At 49.7% G+C, this 20794-nt stretch overlaps 1 long non-coding RNA gene across 1 annotated transcript; it reads left to right on the forward strand.

The window, feature by feature from the left end:
* Nucleotides 1-5197: 5197 nt before the first annotated feature.
* Nucleotides 5198-20705, forward strand: LOC120103047 (uncharacterized). Its single transcript, XR_005505143.2, has 2 exons — nucleotides 5198-5705; nucleotides 10748-20705. It is a non-coding gene; the product is annotated as an uncharacterized LOC120103047 (long non-coding RNA).
* Nucleotides 20706-20794: the final 89 nt, after the last annotated feature.

Raw genomic sequence — 20794 nt, forward strand, 5'->3', positions numbered from 1 at the left:
GAGCTCTGACCTGTTGTTTTCCTGACCTCCCTCCCCATTTGGAGGTTATTTTTTTCTCTCTCGCTGCCAGCAATTGCAGTGGAACAGAGAAGCATCCTCTTCCCTCCCTGAAGCTATTTTCAAACAAGCAAAGTCTATGAGACACTTGAAATCAATCCGCTCTGAATTTGAACAGCCGGATACACAGTCTGGTACCACAACACTACCACACTTGATACTGTGAATGTCCCCGGGATGATAAACTTTCCTCAGCTGCAGACGGGCGCTGGTTTGAAGGAGGGGAGGGTAATTCTGCCATGTTGGCTCAGTCCAGCAAGAATTAGAGTTTGATGAGAAAGTTGATCTGTCTTGATTCCCAGGCACCTTCTGGAATGGCGTTAAAATTCCAGGAGATCTGGGGACCATCCTGGGAAGGGTTGCAGTGTATTTTCCCTGGGCATGAAGTTTCCATAGTGATAGAGTCCCATGTTAAAATCCCGGAAGCCTGGAAGAAATCCGTGCAATTACAGTGGAGACAATCTGATGGTTTGTGCTGAGAGCGCAGCTGTCAGGTACAGAGGACATTTCAAAACATCTCCTTCAACACCTGTGTTTATTTTTTTAACGCGTATATGTTTTCACTGAGGATTGAGGGAGCGAAGGAAAACATGTCAGATTCGGAGAACTTGGAGGGAAATTGGAATCAGCGCCTGACAGTTGCCCACCACCCCAGACACCGACACAAACACCAATTACAGGCTAATTGTTTATCAGACCATAAACTAGTGGTGAACAGAGCAAAGCAGCGAAACCAAAACTTAAGAGGCATGCGCACAGGAACTCCACAGCGGATCTGGAGAAGTCAAAGATAGGCGTTGTCTTTCTGCTGACCCACACTGGAGCAAGGGCAAGAGGACAGAGGGACATTTAGAGGGATATTTGGACTCATCTGGCCACTTGGTTCCACAATCATCTCCACTCTCTGGGTAACAGGCGGCTCCTTTGCAGGTTTTTCTGGCATCAGAAGACCCGTGAGTTGTGTGAGTTAGCCACGGCTATGAGCAGAGAAGAGGCTGCCCCTGTATCCTTCACTCCGCCCTGCTCACTCTCCTCAGGAGCTCCTTCCTAATTGACATTAATTGGGGGAGTTCTGTCCTCAGATCCCTTCAATCAACTGGAATGGTGCTCGAGGACCAGACACCAGACGTAGCCTCGCCGCCCCTGGCCAATCAGAAGGCAAAGCCCCAAACCTGGTTGACTATGATCAGTACCTCCAAGAAGGGGATAGAAATAAAGGGCTGCCGCGTTGCCTGCGTCCTCTACATTGTCTTGACATGGGCTCCTCACAGAGCTGGAGAAGGAACATGAACTGTGGAGGCCCTGACTTGGGTTCAAGTCCTGGCCTTGCCATGAACTTCATGTATTAAAAAAAATTAATAGAATTGTTTTAAAAGCATGGTTGTGTGTGCTACATTTATTCCTGGGCTTTAAAGGCTGTCAGTCTGTACATTTCAGTTAAGAGAGTGTTTGTCTGCAATGCTCAAAGCTGTGGTTCCATCCCCAGCACCACAGAAACTGGGCAAAGAGGTTCATGCCTGTAACCTAACCTTCTGGGGGTGAGGGCAGAAGAGTCAGAATTCATGGCCTGGCCTTCCTCAGCTACACAGCAGTTCAAGGCCAGCCTGAGAGATGAGAGACCTGGACTAAAGAATATCATTCAACAATGAAACGTGTTTCCAGGTATGACTTATTCACAAGAATACGTGTAACATACAAGTGCTCACAAAAGTTGTGTTTGGGTCATTTACATATGTGTGCACATGTGAGGGCCCAAGGCTGATATCAAGTGTCCTGCCTATGCCCCTCCATCTTGCCTTTTGAGATACAGTGTACCTGAACCTGAAATTCACCATTTTCCCTGGCTGTCGAGTAAGACCCTGGGGTCCGCTGGGATTCCCCACCTCGATGGTGTCATGTGTATGAGTCACCACTCTTAGACTGTAGGTAGATCCTAGAGATTCAAACTCCAAACGTTCACTGTGATCACTTTTACCCACTGTGCCATCTTCCCTACCCCTCTGCACAGTTTTGAAATCTCCCGTAAACAGGGTAGGTTCCACTTCGCCGCTGTAACTTGGTTTTGTTGCTGAACATCAAGGTTTTTGTTTGTTTTAAGTCTCCCTTTGAAATGTTTATGAATGCACAGGATTGTCACAGAACTCTAACAGGGTTTCTCCTCATTCACTATGGCTTACTATTCCCACCCTGTGGTGGTTTGGATATCTGTGGCCCAGGAAGTGCACTATTAGGAAGTGTGGCTTTGTTGGAGAGGTGTGGTCTTACTGGGGGTGTGTGGCCTTTCTGGAGGAGGTGTGGCCTTATTGGAAGAGGTGTGACCTTGTTGGAGGGGTGTGGCCTTGTTGGAGGAGGTGTGACCCTGTTGGAAGAGGTGTGGCCTTATTGTTGGTGTGTCATTGTACGGGTGGACTTCTAGCAGCCAGGGGGCAGTCTCCTTCTGGTTGCCTTCAAAACAAAATTTAGAACTCTTCTGCTCCTCCAGTGCCATGCCTGCCTGCCCAGATGCTGCCATGCTTCCCGTCATGGTGATAACAGACTGAACCTCTGAACCTGTAAGCCAGTTACAAGTGAATGTTGTTTTTGTAAGAGTTGCCTTGGTCATGGTGTCTGCTCACAGCAGTAAAACCCTAAGACACACCCACAAGCATCTGTTTTGCTTTCTCTGAGGGCAACCTGCCTCAGACCTTTTCCACACACTGTTCTGCCTGATTTCTCCTAGGCAAGCCAATATGCGGGTCCACACAGCTGTGGTTGTTGTGGAGATGATCTGGTAGCCAGGTGATGTTTCCAGCTCACTCGGTTGCCCTGGAGACAGCCTTGGTCGTAGGTCCCCCTAGAGACCCCATCCAGTTCGGGGCTCCACATCTCCTCAGTCTCCGTTTACACAGCACCTGTGTTGGGGGTTGGGGGGTGGAATAACTTCCTAGGGTGTCCTAGTGTAGACGGCTTGGTGCTGCCTCATTCTCAGAACCTCCACAGAGCGGCTTCCATACGCCCGCCTAGCTCTCTCCTTGTGAATCCGGCTCAGATCACCTGACAGATTGACTGGGTAACTCCTGTGTGGAAAAACAGAGACACCTACTACCCCCAGATCAGCACCACCTATGACTTCCCCAACCAATTCCCCATGACTGTTACATTGATATTTTACTCAGTTCTTTGCATACGTGAATAGGATTTTATTGCTGTTAAAACGTCCCTAATCCCAAAACCCAAAATATTTCAGATGGTCCAATTATGCTATAACCAACACAATGTCGCAGGTGGAAATTTTCTGACCTGACCTTGTGGGACAGACTGCAATGGAAATACAGGCACACTACAAGTGCTATGTAAAATTACCATCAGACTACATGCAAAAGGTGTGTAAGATATAGCTTCACTCTGAGACTTGGATCCCATGCCTGAGATACAGGTTTAGGTCTATACAAAGATTCTGAGCCAAAATCTGTAACATTTTTGATCCTGAGTACTTCAGAGCAGAGACCCTCAGCCTGTGGGAAGAAGAGACATCCCCATGCTTCCATAACCCATGGCTGAACTCTCTCATTCATTCTCATCCCCCCCTCTCTCTGTGTGTCTCTGTCTTTCTCTCTGTCTCTCATTCTCTGTCTTTCTGTCTCTGTCGTTCTTTCATTTATTTTATGCGTATGAGCCTTTGCCCATCTCTATGTGTATCTCTATGTGTATCCACCCTGTGAATACAGTGTCCAAGGAGCCAGAACTTTGAAACTAAAGCTGGGCCCTCATAATTAAGGTGGAATCCACTGCCGTCCAGTAGCCTTCTGAGCTCTGTGCAAAATGGTGGACGCCTTTTACCAGCAGGGCCTCTCCTTCTCTGATCTCTTCTGTGGAACCCCAAATCCCTCTCTACCTGTCCAGCAAGCACCTGGAATTCCTGGACTGTCTCTCCATGCAAACGAAGAGTACGCAGAACTTCAAACTCCAGCCAAGGTCTGTATACACCCTCGGCTCACCCCGATAACGTGTGTGCGTACAAACGCACCCTGAATAGAGAAGTATGCAGAAGTAAGGTCGTCTGAGAGCTGTTTCATTGGGGATGACCAGAAAAGGCATTGCTCTAAAAGAACTGTGACACCAAGATCCTCAGAGAAGTCCTTCCCCATCACCATCTCATCCCTGGCACAAGTTCCTTCATCCTTCCAGCCCCGAATCATGCAGCATTGTCTGGATACCCTGAGAGGGAGGAAGTGGAGGACACGGAACCACAGAGCTACCGATGATGTGAGACACAACGTGGCCACTGGGAATCTAACCCGGGTTCTCTCTACTGATGATGTGAGACACAACGTGGCCACTGGGAATCTAACCCGGGTTCTCTGCGAGAGCGTCCAGTGATTTTAAGCCTGAGCTATCTCTCCAGCCTCATAGGTCCTCCAGAGAACACAGGTTGAGCAAAGCCTGCCTTACACGTGGATCTCTCTGCTTCTTTTTACCACAGAGACTTCTCTATTGGGAGAAGGGACCAAAATCAGAGTCCCATAAGAGGTGTCCCCCTGCTCCCACAGCCGATGGAACAGATAACCAGTAGTGTGGCACTAGCTGGTCTCTGCATAGCCTTACCCTCCTTTTAAAATTAAATGTTGTTAGGACCAGTGTTGGGGTTTATATATCAGGCCACGCCCGGACAAAGCACACCAAGTCAACATGGTTCCACGTGGAGAGGTTTAATGAGAGAGGAGAAGAGGAGAGGAAAGGCCAGCCATGAGCACGTGGGGGAGAGGGGGAGAGAGAAGAGACAGAGAAGAGCTGGGAAGAGCAGGGAAGAGAAGAGAACAAAGAGAAAGAGGAGGGGCAAGCAGCCCCTTATATAGTGTCAGGCACAGCTGGCTGTTGCCAGGCAACTGTGGGGCGGAGCTTACCTGGCTGCTGCCAGGTAGCTGTGGGGGTGGAGCTTAGACAGAATACCAACACGTGTACGTTTAAGTTTTGATTCCAGTGTGTATTAGAGGTTGAGTGTGTTCCCTCTGTGCTCTCCCTCCCCTCATTCATCTCCCCTCCCCCCTTTACCTCCCCTCCCCCATTCCTTTCCCATCCCCCTTCACCTCCCCTCTCCCTTTCACCTCTCCTCCCCCATTCACCTCCCCCCACCCCATTCAGCACTCCCCTCCCCGCTCACCCTTCCCCCACTTGGACATCTCATCCCCAGACAAGTCAATCTGCACATTGCTTTTATAACCCTATTCCGTGTTCTTTTACCCCAGGTATGGCTAGCAGGAGTCCCACTGTACGCTTCCACCCTCTAACACACACTGTGACAAAACTCAATAAGCAACTTAAGGGAGAGAGGCTCTATCTGCTGGCACACAAGCCTCCAACTATCTCCGTCATTAAGGGAGGCCAGAACCGGAGCTCAGGACAGGAAATGTGGAAGAATGTTGCCCCCTGGCTCCCCAGGTCAGGCTTCGGCTGCCTAGCACAAGAAGCCAGGGTCACCTGCCTAGGAACAGTGTCACCTGAAGTGGAAACTTCTGGTTTCTTTGGAAAGTCAGGTACGTCCAAGGACGCTTTGCTGGGGCACACGGGTGAAAGGATGTCCTGCTAAAGCGGAGGCTTGAAGGACGCGTGACGCTTAGGTGGAATATGAATAAAGCCCGACAGGCGGTGGACGATGCTGGATGCTATAGGTAAGCCTTACCTTTGTTTATTGGTCATCCTTTGTTTTGCCTCCATAGAGAGAAATGCGCCAAAAAACAAAACAAAACAAAAAACAAAAAAACAAAAAAAAACTTCTGGTGGTGTTCCGGTGGCCTCTTGCCAGTTTCTGGATGTGTCAGCTGATACAGACTCGTGTGGAGTCTCGCTAAGACAGACTCACTTGCTGTTTTGCTGAGGCAAGACCCTTGGGAGGACACGTGACGGCAGAGGCAAGACCCTTGGGAGGACACGTGACGGCAGAGGCAAGACCCGTGGGAGGACATGTGACGGCAGAGGCAAGACCCTTGGGAGGACACGTGACGGCAGAGGCAAGACCCGTGGGAGGACACGTGACGGCAGAGGCAAGACCCTTGGGAGGACACGTGACGGCAGAGGCAAGACCCTTGGGAGGACACGTGACGGCAGAGGCAAGACCCGTGGGAGGACACGTGACGGCAGAGGCAAGACCCTTGGGAGGACACGTGACGGCAGAGGCAAGACCCGTGGGAGGACACGTGACGGCAGATCGCGTCGCTAGCTTTGCAGTGCTCTGTTGGTTCATCTTTGCTGATCTTCACGTCCTTGAGAGAGGCACGGCACAGAGCTTCTCCTGGCCTCCCTGCTGGTCCTGGTCACTCTTGTTGACTTGTGTTGATTCGCGGAGGCCTGGCTGTTTCCGCTGGGTCATGCCACCGCTGCTGATTCCCGTTCGCTATCCCGACACTACTGGAGTGATCTGCTGATGTCCTGACAACACAGATCCAAAGAACTATTTCTAAACAGGTCCACTTCGTATCCTAATAATCTTTCTTTTCCACAACTCCGGTGGGTAATGGGTTAGAAGGGAGGTTAAAGCCTTTAAGAGCCCTTTTAAAAGTACGTTTAGAAAAATTTAAGCTAACAGTCGCCCGTGGACTTGGCCCGCATTCATAATGAAGAGACTCCACCACATTTGTGCCCACAGACCAAGCTGATCTGAAAGCTCGCCCCTCAGCTAACTCTACATGTGTCAAGGTAACATTAAAAGCTACAGGACATGGTTTCACTCCTGATTCCAGGCTATGGGTCATCGTTGGAGGAAGTCAAGACAGAAACTCAAGCAGCTAGTCTCACGAAACCCACAGTCGAGGGCAGAGAAGAGACGTGTGCACTCCGTCTGCTTCTGCTCAGTCAGCTTTCTTTACTCACACAGCCCAAGGCCCCATCCAGGGTAGGGATCCACCCACGTTCAGAGTGACCTCCCCAACTCAATTGGTAGTCAGAATAACCGGCACAGACGTGTCCATAGGCCAGCCTGATAGGTGAGTCGAGACTCTATTCCCAAGTGATTCTAGGTTGGGTCAACTCGACAGTTGTTAACTAACCAGCTGGACACGACTGGCTTCTCATCCCATGACCGTGATACATATGTCAGACTTCTCAAGCCCTGTGAGGAAGGCTCTCGGTTGCTAAGTGCAGCCCCTCGCCCTGGCCAGCCAACTAGTTAGCTCTTCAGTGTGTTGGATGTGGAAGAGCATGCCATTGGTCAGAACCTTTACCTCTCTGGTGCAGGCTATGAAGCTGCCTGTGATAGGGTTGGGGGGGTGGGACTTCTGGTTACCCCTGTTCTGCAGGACTTGGAGGAGTCTTCTTTTCCTTTTTCTTTTTCTCCCTTTCTTCTTCTTTTGACACTAAAGTCCTCTCTTCTCAGACACAGCCTTCCCGCTTTCTGCTTTGATTTTTTAGTTCTTCTTTCTGTGTTTTTTCTTCATTCTGTAGGATCTCTGCCCTTCTAGTTTGCTTTCTGTTGCTGCCATAAGCAACTTGGGGAAGAAAGAATTTGTTTCAGCTTCCCGTCCATCACTGGGAGCTGCCATGACAGGCGCTCGAGGTGGGAACCTGGAGGCGGGAACGGAAGCAGAGACCGCAAAGAAACACCACACAGTGGCTTGCTGCCCGTGGCCTGCTCAGTCTGCTTCCTTATACACCCAGGATCTCAGCCTAGGGGTAGCACTGCCCGCAGTGGGCTGGGCCCAGTCGCATCCCTTAATAATTGAGAAATGGTGCCACAGGCTGTTCTGATGAAGTTGTCCTCTCACTCCAAGTTCCCAAACCTGGTTGGTGTCAAGTTGACAAAAAAGCTAACCGGCAAAACGGGAATCTACAATTTTAATGTAGCCAAATTCATCAATATTTTCCTTTATAGCCGCCATTACTTTTTACATACTTTTAAAGCTGTTCTTTCCTCCTCCCAGGGCATGAGGGTGTTTTTCTCTCGCTGCCTTCTAACGGTTTCATTGGTTTTCCGATGCATTCAGAGAAATAAATAATTTCCAATGAAAACATTAGCAGACGTGACGGAAGACTCCGAGCGAGCCGGTGCACATTGGAGAACTAAATCAACTGTCAGGAGCCTGCCCACCCTCTGAAGGCATCAAGGAGAATGGTTTATAGGCAATTTTAAACAAACCAAGCCAAGCTTTTAAAAAGTAATAATAAAACTACTTCAGAGACTGTAAAAGAGAGGGAAATTGCCCGACTCACTGCACAAGAAAGAGAGGAAAAAGAAAAAAAAAACAAGAAGGAGACTGACAAAGTGGGCGGGGCGGGGGATGAAAATCTCGGATCTGTGTAAGAACGAAGATGTAGAAGCCGTTCCCATGTATCGGTTAATTAAGTACTGCATACGACTTTGAAAGGGGATTGTAATTCGTGACACGGGAAAAAATGGTCCCTGGCGTGCGCGAGCATCTCAACAGCCAAAGCATTTTAATACGTTTAAAGAAGGGATAGCATCCAGACGTCTCAGGACACGTGGGTATTTGTCCTCACAATGACAAGGTAAACATACGACAGAACAAAAGTAAACCACACGCGCCCAATTAGAAAAAAAAATGCTAACAAATGGTGACCCGCTTTTGAAGTTTTTGCTAGTTCTTTGAGAACTGTGGAATATCTAACTTGATCAGCTATCCCTCCACGCCTCCCAGGTCTTTCCCACCCTAAATACCCACACAACCTCATGTCTTCTTTTAATCCATCAACTCCAATTTGTATACCTGGATGTGAGCCCTTCCACTGGGGCACGGCCAACCTACCAGGGGTTGCTCTCTCCTCTCTGGGCAGTTATCCCTTGTCAATAATTCCTCAGCTGGGGGCGGGACTTCCTGTCTCCCTTAGCTCCTCAGCTGGGGGCGGGACTTCCTGTCTCCCTTAGCTCCTCAGCTGGGGGCGGGACTTCCTGTCTCCCTCCCCTCTCCATGTTGGGATCCAGGTGAGGTTTCTCTCTGAGCTGGTCTTGTTCATGCTGTAACTGCCACTTTGAGTTCAAGCATGCAGCTTCCCTGCCTCGTCCAGAGGACGCTGCTTCCTCATGTCGTCCACATCTGGCTCATACGCTCCTTCTACATTCTCTTCCTCGATGATCCCTGAGCCTCACAAGAGGGAATCTGATATGAACCTCCCATTTACGCTGAACATTCCATAGTTTCGTATTCTCTGCACTTCGATGCATTGTGGGACTCCATTAACCCCCATCTAGCGGAGGAAGAGGTTCGTCTGATGAGGACTGAGACGTGCAGTGGTCTACGGTCATAATGATCGCCATCACAACTATCATAGTTTAATGCCACATCCGTTTAGCAGAATAATAGAAGTATTTCCCCTTAAGTGCCATGATGTGTCTAGCCATAGGCTCTTGGCCGAATGATGGTACCAGGTACATATTTCAACTAGTGAAGCGGGCCTTAAATCCACTCCTAAGGTAGCTGGTTACCTCTGTAACCTTTATGTCACGATTGCTTTATTAAATTCTGTTTCATATCATAGAGGAAGGAAACAAACGCAAACTTCTATGTAGGTTCAGTTTCAAATCCCACCCCCGTTTCAGGGGGGAAAATGTTTCAGGTGGTACAGAATAGTATCTTAGCAAATGTGAAGCAACCCAAAAGAGTATGGATTTCAAAAGTGCAAAATCAGAAGGCCCGACCGCCAGTAGATTAGTCAGCTGTAGGCGCAGCAGTTGGGAGACAGGAGCCGGAAACCTGTGTTCCGCACCCATGGCTGTGTTTAAAATGTTTTAGATGAGGACCATTCAGGCAGATGTGGTGATGGACACACAGCCATGCTGTTGTAGCTGACGTCACAGAATGGTGTGCTGAAAGTGGAGCATGGAGAGATGACCCGGGGAGTAAGTGACTTTAGAAGGTGTCTTAGTTAGGGCTTCACTGCTGTGAACAGACAAGACCAAGGCAAGACTTACAAGGACAGCATTTCATTGAAGCTGGCTTACAGGTTCAGAGGTTCAGTCCATTAGCATCAAGCTGGGAACATGGCAGCATCCAGGCAGGCATGGTGCAGGAGGAACTGAGTCCTACATCTTCATCTGAAGGCTGCTAGCAGAAATACTCACTTCCAGGAAGTTAGGACTAGGGAATTAAAGCCCACACCTACAGTGACACACTACTCCAACAGGGCCACACCCACCCCAACAGGGCCACACCCAGTCCAACAGGGCCACACCCACCCCAACAGGGCCACACCCACCCCAACAGGGCCACACCCACCCCAACAGGGCCACACCCACCCCAACAGGGCCACACCCACTCCAACAGGGCCACACCCACTCCAACAGGGCCACACCCTCTAATAGTGACACGCCCTGGCCCAAGCATATATAAATCACAGAAGGATAGGACCAAGCTCAGGTCCCAGAACCCACTTAGACGCTGGCTGCAGGCAGAGTTTGTAACCCCAGCACAGTACAGAGATGGGCGAACCCCTGAAGCTCATTGGCTGGCCAGCCATCGACTCTAGCCAATCAATGAGCTCCAGGCTGAATGAGCAACCCTGACCAAAAAAAAAAAAGGCAGAGATAGGTAGAATACACCCAACATAAACCTCTAGCATCAATGCACAAAGACAGAACAAAATAAAATAAAAAAATAGACAAAAATAAAGTGACCTATTCTGTGTCACAATTTAAATAAAATTCTAATCAATTATTAATATTATTGATATTATTAATATTATTATCATTATTATTGTTATTCAGCAGGCACCCACAAGCAGCCATCGCAGCCAAGGGAACTGAGAGACGTCAAAAGCAACTTTCAACCCTGACTTTTATGGCCGCCCAAATTAGGTGAGCAGCCCAAGTATTCACGTGTCTTGTTTCTAGAGTCTCTTCCTAGGGGGACACTTCCCTGGTCCCAGGGTGTCTACAAGAATGTCTGACATGACAGCCTGCTCCTGGGGGTGCCCCTCTTTCTGGAGACCAGACAGTGCCCAGTGCTCTTCAGCAGATGTCAGCTCCACTCTCGGCATCTCTGCAGGGGTTCAGTTTTTTCCGGAATTACTGCAACCGTGAGGTATAACCAAGGGGAGTTTGGTAGATATGGGTCCCAGGTCATCATGATGGCCCCAAGGGAGGCAATGAAGAAGAAAGGCCCCATGGGGAGAACCAGGCAAGCCTGTCCTCCGAGAGACCTTGGAGAGAATTAAAGAGAGTGAAGACGGCTCAGTTGGAAGCACGCAGGCCTGAGTCCGATCTCACAGAGCCCACGTAAGAAGCCAGGCGTGATGATGCGCCTGAAGCCCCTTTGGTGGTGAGGTAGAGACAGATAGACTGACGCCGGGACTCACTGCCCAGAGAGTTTATTTCAGTCGTCAACCCCAGGACAGGGAGAGACCTTGTCTCTGAAAACGAGGTTGGCATTGACAGACGACCTCGGGGGAAACAAAGAAGGGGAAGCAGATGCTCAACAGACCTTAGCAGCTGTGGTTGTCTGTGGGGGCCGTACCACAGCACAGCACGGAGGGGTAGCATCCGTGGCTGTCACTGCAGCTCACCACTGCACAAGGGCCCTGGATGGAGGTCTAGCTTCTGCCGTGGGCAGAGGCTCCATACTGATGAATCTTCGGGTCATCACCCACAGTACCTCTGTTTTGAGCTTCCTCCTCTGAATTGCACCGCGCACCTAATATAACTGTCCACAGGACCCCGCCTCCAAGGGGGACACATCGCTAAAACTCTGCAGGTCTGACCGACAGCTCTAGCCGTTAGGATTTCAAGCAAGCTTCCCCACATATAGTGAGGACAGCTGGACCACTCTCTGTCCACCCCCAAGGTCACAACCAACACTCCATTCTAAACAAAAGAGGCGGTTACCAGTCAAGCTCTCACTACGATAATCCTTAGTGATGTCCTTCTGCCCCTGGGGACCTGTACCTGCTGCCATTGTACCCTACCAACAGTGGTATATGTTTCCACACACTGCTGGGCACCAGAGAGGGCTTCCTCTCTTTAATTAAAAGATGCTGACCTTGCAGGCTGGAGTTAGCAAACACAGTCATCCCAAGGTGTGTGTTGTGGAAGTGTCCCACACTGTCAACTTGGCACGTCCTTGTGACATACGCTTGCAACGTGAAGCCAGAGGAGGGGGATTGAAAGAGTGCCAAGATTCAAGGCAGAGCTCCTGGCCGTTCCTGATCACCTGCAGGACATTGGCAGCTGTGACAGCTCTGCAAAAGCTCTGATGGGGAGAGCCGTGGTTCCCTGGCATCACCCCGGGGCCCTCCAGGGCTCCTGTTCATCTTCATTCATTAACTTCCAACCTCAAGGCCACACCGGCACACAGTTCTCAGTGGACATCTTCTGTGGGGCACAGAGACAGAAAATGTCACAACAGAAGCCCGGGCAGGGCGCTCCGAAAATGAATGGCCGAGTAAAATCAATCAGACTCTCTGGCGGATTCCCGTCAGACGTTTGGACGGTGGTTATTAAAACCAAATTCTACACGGTTTGGGGGGCATCTTGCATCAGTCATTCCAAGAGGGAAGGAGTTTGGATTACTCCCAATCCAGGTTCGAATCTGACCCCGGGCCCAAGGAGTAGTGCAAGTTTGGGTGGTTTTCCTAAAGATTATATACATAGCTCTCTTCAACCAAAGGAATGGTGGTTAGTTCAGGCACAGTCGTACGTCATTCACGATGGGCTCACGGTCCGAGTAACGACTCTGTGTAAGGATACCGGCGTCCTTACACAGACAGGCAGCAACATCAGCGGAGGAATGTCGTCCTGCTCAACCACCTGTCTGAAAAGCCAAACACACACATCAGCCTGCCAGGGAGCATGAGGACTCATTTCAGCTCTATCCTGTGGCTCGTTTAACTCCACGTATCAGCAAATGGAAGACGCCACCGCCATGTGCAACGTGCAATTATACAAGCTTACATCTGAACGCTGGGCGGCTTGGTCTCGCCTCACCCCACAGGCCATGAGTAAGCCGATCTACAGTTTATGCAGGCCTAGAACGGGCAAGTCACACTTCCCCGGGACACACACGTCTTCATAGGCTCAGCCAAGTGAAGAGGGGAGATGCATTGATTTCCCGGGGCTCGTACAAATTAACCACAAGCTTTCTCGAATCTCAGGACTCAGTCTTCTGGGAACTGCACCATGGTGTGGCAGGGATGGGTTCACATGAGCTGGTTCAGCCTCTGGTTTCTTCCAGATCCCCGGGTTGCCTGGTACTTGGCTGGTGACGCCTTCTTCCACCTTGGATGTGCATCTCCACCTCTGCTTCCAGTACTGTGCAGCCTCTCTCTGTTTGCAACCTCTTACCCCCGAGAAGACCCCTGCAATGGGATCCAGCCATGGATCATGAAGGACCACATTCCCAGCACAATGTCCTTTTCGCCGTGAGAATTCCCGTGTCCCTGTTTGGGGATCAGGACAAGGATGAATGTGTGAGTGAGAACATTGTTCCCTGTCACTGAAAGGTGTCAGGTGGCACCTCTCCCTGGTGAGATAGGCAGACAATGTCAGTTTTTATAACATTTCCGCAAACTCTGTAGATTTGCCCCTTCAAGGAAACTGTGTGAAGCTCATGGTTGTCTTCCCAGACTGTGCAGTCTCCAAACACAGCCCTGCAAAGTATAGGGCTGGGAAAATGGCACAGAAGTTAAGAAGAGCATGCCACTCATACAAAAGACCCAAGTTTAGTTCCCAGCACCCAACCCACTCTGGACAGCTCATAACCATCTATAACTCCAGCTCCATGGGGTCTGACATACTTGTCTGATCTCCATAAGCACCTTCACTCATATGGCACAGATCATACACACACACACACACACACACACACACACACACACACACGCATACATACATACACATACATACATATACACACATACACACAAAAATATGTACCTATACACATATGCACATACATACACACATACTTACACACAAACATACATACATATACACTTACATATACATACATGCATATACATATACATATACATACATGCATATATACATACATATTCACACATATATAACACATGCAAACACACATACAAACACACACATATACATATATATGCATACATAGACACATACATACATACAAACACATGCATACATAACATACATACAGGCATACACATATACAGAAATATACACACATACATATAAACACATACATATACATACACATATACATATACACACATACATGCATACATACATATACAGACAGACAACAGACATACATATACACATATACTAAAAAAAGTATAACAAAGGGCTGAAGAGATCGCTCCCAGGTTAAGAGCATTTGTTGCTTTTGTAGAGAACCTGGGTTTAGTTCTTAGCATCTACGTGGTGGCTCACAACCACCTATAACTCCAGTTCCAGGAGCTCTGTCTGACACCCTTTTCTGATCTCCATGGGCACCAGGCACGCATGCAGTGCACATACACATGTGTAGACAAATGCAAAAACATATAAGAAAATTTCAAATCTGAAAACTGATAAAGTAAGTAATCTTTTTGTCTTAAATTTATTTCTTACCCATGAGAGGTTGGCTGCAGCCCTCAGGTTGTGTGTCCTTTCCTCCAGAGCAGCTGGCATTTAGGGTTTCTGTCTTCCAGAGATTTGTTTAGCTGGTGGGACTGGCTCCATCAGTCGGAGACTCTCAGATCCTCACAGCTGGGTGGGAGCTGGAGGGGCCCAGGCCCAAAGATGTTCATACGCTGTCGACTTGATTTCAGTCATTCCATTTTTAAGTGGGTGAGGAAGCTTCAGCGGCAGGGCTGCAGACCCTCTTCTCTCTTGATGACTCTAGATGCTATTCAGATCAACACTCTCTCCACACCTCCTTGTCAAAGATGTGAGTGGCAACAGTGCTCGCCTCTGGCCTGAGCTGGCTTGGCTCGAGTCCTCCACTGAGGTGGTTCTTAGCAGTAGCAGAACCAGACTGATGTTCTCTTCTTCACAGCGGTGCACAGCTCCTGAGAGCCCCAGATCAGGTCTACATGGGTGATGGCAGTGAATACAAGAGTCTTGCCTTGGAGGCTTTCAGTACCACCATGGCCACCATGTGCTTCTCACAGAAGGGGTCCATCTACCTCGGGCGTGGTAATGCCTCTCCAATAGAGCCCGGAGCAGAGGCTTCCTTGCAACTGGAGCATGGGGTGATTAGATGAACTGAGGGCACACGGGGGAGCCATGGCCCTAATCCAAGGCCACTAGCATCCTTACAAGAAGACACACATTGAGCTTGCCAAGTGGCACTGGGGACAGATTGGAACTGTCCGGCTGTGAGCCAAAGTAGACAGCTTCCCAGTAAAGTACCCAGAAGCCGGAAGAGGCAGGACAAAGCCCGACCTCCTCTGTGTGATCAGACGGAGCAAGCCTTGACCCCAGACTGTGAAGAATGAGTTCCCAGTCTTCAAGCAGCCAAAAAGGGTTGAGGATTTAACACAGCAGCCCGAGGGACACTACTGACCTGAAGAGAAAAGGAGACCCAGCAAGGCCGTCCTCGTCAAGAGGCAGCCAGTGCCTGTGCTGTCCTACCTCCTACAGATCTACATGCCTCCAGTCAGTAGATGGCTCAGAGGCACAGTGCACCCCTGAGGAAAAGGCTGAACTCAAGCTTGCCTCACTTCAAGGTGTCAGGGAACCAGCAATGGTCCCCGAGGTCAACACAGACAGTGGAGACACACGGACCCCAAGGCAACTCACGTTCGTACACCATCCAGCCGATGGCCCTGGCCTTGACCCCTCAGCAGTCTGAGTTCCTTCCCTTCATGCACAAGGGTGGGTAACACTGCAACCAGATCCAGCGCAGTGTGCCACATGATGGGCACGGCAGCTGAGCAGTGCCTGGCATGTGAAGAACACGGAAGCCGCTGCTCCTGACTCTTTGGGATGGATGCTGCCCTCCTGTGCTCTGGATCTCCCTGCTTACAAAAAACTCAAGGGAGGGGGCTGGGGATTTAGCTCAGTGGTAGAGTGCTTACCTAGGAAGCGCAAGGCCCTGGGTTCGGTCCCCAGCTCCGAAAAAAAAAGAACCAAAAAAAAAAAAAAAAAACTCAAGGGAGAAGACTGCTCTTCAGCCAGAGTTCACACTTAAGGATCCATGGGATTAGCGGTGCCAACCTTGGATCCTCAGGTGTGGACCCCCGGGGAACCTGGGCAGCTCTTTCCACATCTGAGTCAGGTCAGGCCACACTTCTCCCTCTGTTCATCACTGTGACTTTCACCAAGAACTGCCACAAGGTCATTTTCAGGGTGAGGCACGGAAGGACCACGCTGCTCCAGGAGGCCCTGGCTTCACCAGGGGATGCCAAGTGTAATTTACCTGGATCCCAGGGAAACAGAACGATGCTTCCTCAGTGGGAATCTGCTGTGAGGAGGCAGGAGCCCGAGGTGCTTGTCCCCTGAGCAACAGCATGGGGACCTCATGCAGGAAGGTGGTCTCTATGGAATTACTGAGTCCCCCGGAGGCTCACTGTCCCCAGTACAAAGGAAAGCCCACTGGAGCTGAGCCCCTCGGACCGGCCACACACTCATCCTCTGCCATTTCTAATGTGACGGACGGACGGATGGAAGCAAGCAGAAACTTTGAACTGCAGTCACCACCCACCAGGCTTCCAGAATCACACCAGCCTTTCCCCAGACACATGCAAATGGCCACAGTTCAACCATCTTGTGATTTTTGAGCACTGAGTTCAGAGAAGTCTCCCTCACATGGTCATTATGTACTTAGCATGAGGGACCTGCCCCCACATCACAACTTGCTTTTGACTTGACGTTTCCAGCGGATCAAGGGCAAAACCCAGAAACAGATGGGAAAAGGTTAAACCTCTCACCCTGGGAACCACTGGCCACTAGTGGTGTGTGGACAACCCAGGACAGGTGGTAAGAGCTGTGACCTGCCACCGTGAGCTCTGGGGCAGCCCCTGCTTTAGACCGAAGCCCCAGCACACAGAGCAGTAGACCTGCAGTGAGTGCCACCCAGCAAACACACAGGAACTACTGGGCATGTCAGCTAAGCCTGCACTCCTAAGAGAGCAAGCATTCGGTCTCACAACTGCAAGTTATCCTCTTGCAGATGTATTGTGTGACATAGAGATATATGGAAGGATAGATAGATAGATAGATAGATAGATAGATAGATAGATAGATAGGATTGATAGATGGTAGATCAATAGATTGGTGGTGATGATGGGAGATTGATAGATGATTAATAGAATGATTAACGGATGATAGATGGAAGATAGATAGATAGATAGATAGATAGATAGATAGATAGATAGATAAAGTGGGAGTTTAGACTAGGGATCACCCTGCAGTAGACTTTAACCACCATCCCAAATGAAATTATGTTTGAGATTTGAAGGATTCATACCTCCTTGTGAAACTTGGGCATGAGAGCCATAATGTGTGTGTCTCAGTTAGGGTTTTATTGCTGTGAAGAGACACCATGACCAAGACAACTCTTATAAAAGACATTTAATTGGGGCTGGCTTACAGGTTCAGAGGTTCAGTCCATTATCATCAAGGCAGGAGTATGGCAGCATCCAGGCAGACATGGTGCAGGAGGAGCTGAGAGTTCTACATCTTCATCTGAAGGCTGCTAGCGGAATACTGACTTCCAGGCAGCTAAGATGAGCGTCTTAAAGCCCACGCCCACAGTGACACACCCACTCCAGTAAGGCCACCCCTTCTAATAGTGCCACTCCCTAAGCCAAGCGCATACAAACCATCACACCTCCTAATAGAGTCATATCCCATGGGCCAAGCACATTCAAAGGACCACAGTGGGCGACAGCCTATTCTTTTAACTCATGACCTACCCTACACAAATCCTGCTGTAGGAAATTGCCCCCATCTCCCCAGCCATTCCTAGAAACTTGTGCATTCTGAGGGTCAACCTGGGCAAACCAAAGATGGCAGGGTGGGGCCGGATTAGTCAGTTGGTCAAATCCATCCCAAAGTAACCCACGGTCATTTCAGTGGACTTCAGTGGGGCTGGGACAGGTGCGAGCAAGAGTGAGAAGACACCATACTCTTAAGGTGACTTTACCGTTCAAGACCTTGTAAGTGCAGAGTCACCACTCACTATGAGAACTTCCTTAAACACCATACCCCAGGAGTCCCCCCTGACTGGCTTGGGACCTGGTCACCCAGCCTCGAATAATTGCAGATCTTCATGGGTCCAGATTGGAATCTCAGTCAAAAGCAAACAAACCCAAAGCCTGTGATTCAGAGCTGGGAGATGGGAAATAAAAACAACTCTGCAATATAGGAAGTCTGGAGACATAATTGCTAATGTGGGAGGCCCAAGTATTGCGGGAATATTTCATTTCTTTCTAATTTGTTGCGAGCTATTCTCAGTCAAGAAAACATAAAGCTTCTCTTCTCCCATACACAGGCTTTGAGTTAAACCCATCCCCCGAAAAGACCCGAGGCAAAGGAGAAAACTAGCCAGTGAACAAAAGTTACTTTCCATGTATAATTGGAGGAAATTGAATGCGTCTCGTTCTGCAAGCCCTTTATTAAAAAAAGTTTTCCCCACAGAAACTTCTCGCAAACAAGTTTTAGAGAGAGCTGGCTTTCCGAGAGCTAAGATGCACGCATCCCTAGAGGTCAGCTTAACTTGGCAAAGAAAAATGTTTGTGGACCTGTTATCCTCGCCCCCACCTTGGCTTTGTACGAGGCGGCGACATCGATTTAAGTCAAGAACAATAAAGCTCCCTTTAGTTTCCAGAAACTCGCCCTTGGCGGGTGGGGGGGAGGTAAGAAGGAAAGCCCTGCTCTGTCATGTGCAAGAACAATCAATACAAGATGGGTGGTGCGGGTGTGTGACCCACAGTCAGCCTTAACAGTGACTTCACTGCATTTAAGGCTCTAAGATTCACTGCCAGCTTCTGGGATAGACATGTAAAGCCAGGGTGAGGTGAGGAAGCACACAGTCAGACTCACCCGAGAGCCAGTGTGGGGTGAGGAAGCACACAGTCAGACAGAAGCATCAAGATGTGATGCTTCTGCTGCCACATGATCTGTAGGACAGCCGAGGACACAGAAACTCCACAAGGAGTGTCCTAGGAAACCCAGTTGTGTCAAGCAATGCACGTGAAATCCCATGCCCAGAGGGGCTGTGCTGTGGGAGGGAAGAGGATAAGGCTCAGGATGCAGTGACCCGCCGAGGTCACAGGGCAAACCAGCAGCGGAGCAGTGGTAAGCGCAATGACCTCTGACCCCGGCAGTGTCCACCAGCCCAGCTGTGCAACCAGCTCTCTCGGCTTCCCACCATTGGGACAAAAAGAAATGTATGACCCTATCTGACTCACGAGGCGTTAGCAGTTCAGTGGGCAAAGCCAAGCACACAGTCCACACAGAAGTAGATGCCAAGGCTTTGAAACTTCCTCTGAGCTTAAAATATCCATGATTCTCCTGTGGAAACCCTTAAAGCCTTCAGGGGTGGACCTTGGAAATGGCTCCCCGGGAAGAAGGAAAGAGAACGCCCAGGAGGAACAGCCCAGGCTTGCAGAAGACAGAGCTGAAGAGCATCTCTGAGTAACTCCTGGCCAATCAGAACAGAGAAATCTGTGACCTGGTACCACAGGGAGAGGGCCACGGTCGTTTCCATGGCTCAGGATCTAAGACAGGGCAGACCCCGTGGTGAGATCTGTGCGCACATGCTGGGGGAGTCCTGGGTGTGCAGAGACTGGAGGATCTGGTTTAGAACCAAGTGGAGTTTTCCTAGGTGTCAGATACCTTGAGGCTCAAGGGATAACAGATGCTGAAATCAAGTGGGGTTTGTGGAGTGAGCCCGGGCCCCGAGAGGGAGTCTGTCCAAGGCAGTGCCTGCAGAAATAGAGAAGCCAGCAAGGCTCTGGTGGGCCAGAGACAAGGTTCTGTGCCCCGGGGCTGTGCATTGCATTTAGAACCATGAACAGATCTAAAGGGTATGGCCTGGATCGTGGTGGTAAAGGCGGATGCAGCAGGACCAGGAGCCTCGATCAGGAAGTTTGCCTCCAACCTGGTGGGAGCGAAATGCATCTGGAGGCGCTCTGTGGTCAGTCAGCTCCTGCGTCCTGACTTTACTGAATGCACCTAAATGGGTGGCTCCCAGCGAAGGCACCTGTGAGCGTCTGCTCAGTCAGGCGTTTGGTAAGGCCTAGAGACATCCCGGTTCCTCACCATGGAGATGAGATGCAACTGAAATGGCTGGAGAACATAGCCACCCTTCAGGGCACTGATGCCTCTGGTGAGGCCCAAAATACCATGCTGACTCCTTCACATCCACAAGGCCCCCCAAAACCCCACGAAGGACTCCCCATTCTACTTATCAAGGGCCCTCCACTTGAAAAAAAAGATCCCATTTGGTTACCCCTCTATCCAGTCAGACCAACTGCCCCCAACCAGTCCTCAGCAGAGAGGTCTTGTCTCAAAAAGTAAGGTGGAGAGGAACGGAGGGAGAAATTTGACACCAAATTCTAGCCTCCACACATGTAAATACATATGAACACAGGCACATGCAACATACACACGCACGCACACACACACACATACACACACATACACACAACACCATACACACATATGCACACACACACCACACACACATATGCACACACCACACACACACACACACACACACACACACACACACACACACACAAGCGCTTGAGCTTCAAAACAAACAAAAGAGTGCAATATTGCTTCGAAATGAAGGGCTGAGGGCTGAGGGTCGCAGGCAGGTGCCTGAGCAGGAGAGAAATATCAAGTTTACAGAAG

The sequence above is a fragment of the Rattus norvegicus genome, chromosome 5 (assembly GCF_036323735.1).
Source record: "Rattus norvegicus strain BN/NHsdMcwi chromosome 5, GRCr8, whole genome shotgun sequence".
Taxonomy (NCBI): domain Eukaryota; kingdom Metazoa; phylum Chordata; class Mammalia; order Rodentia; family Muridae; genus Rattus; species Rattus norvegicus.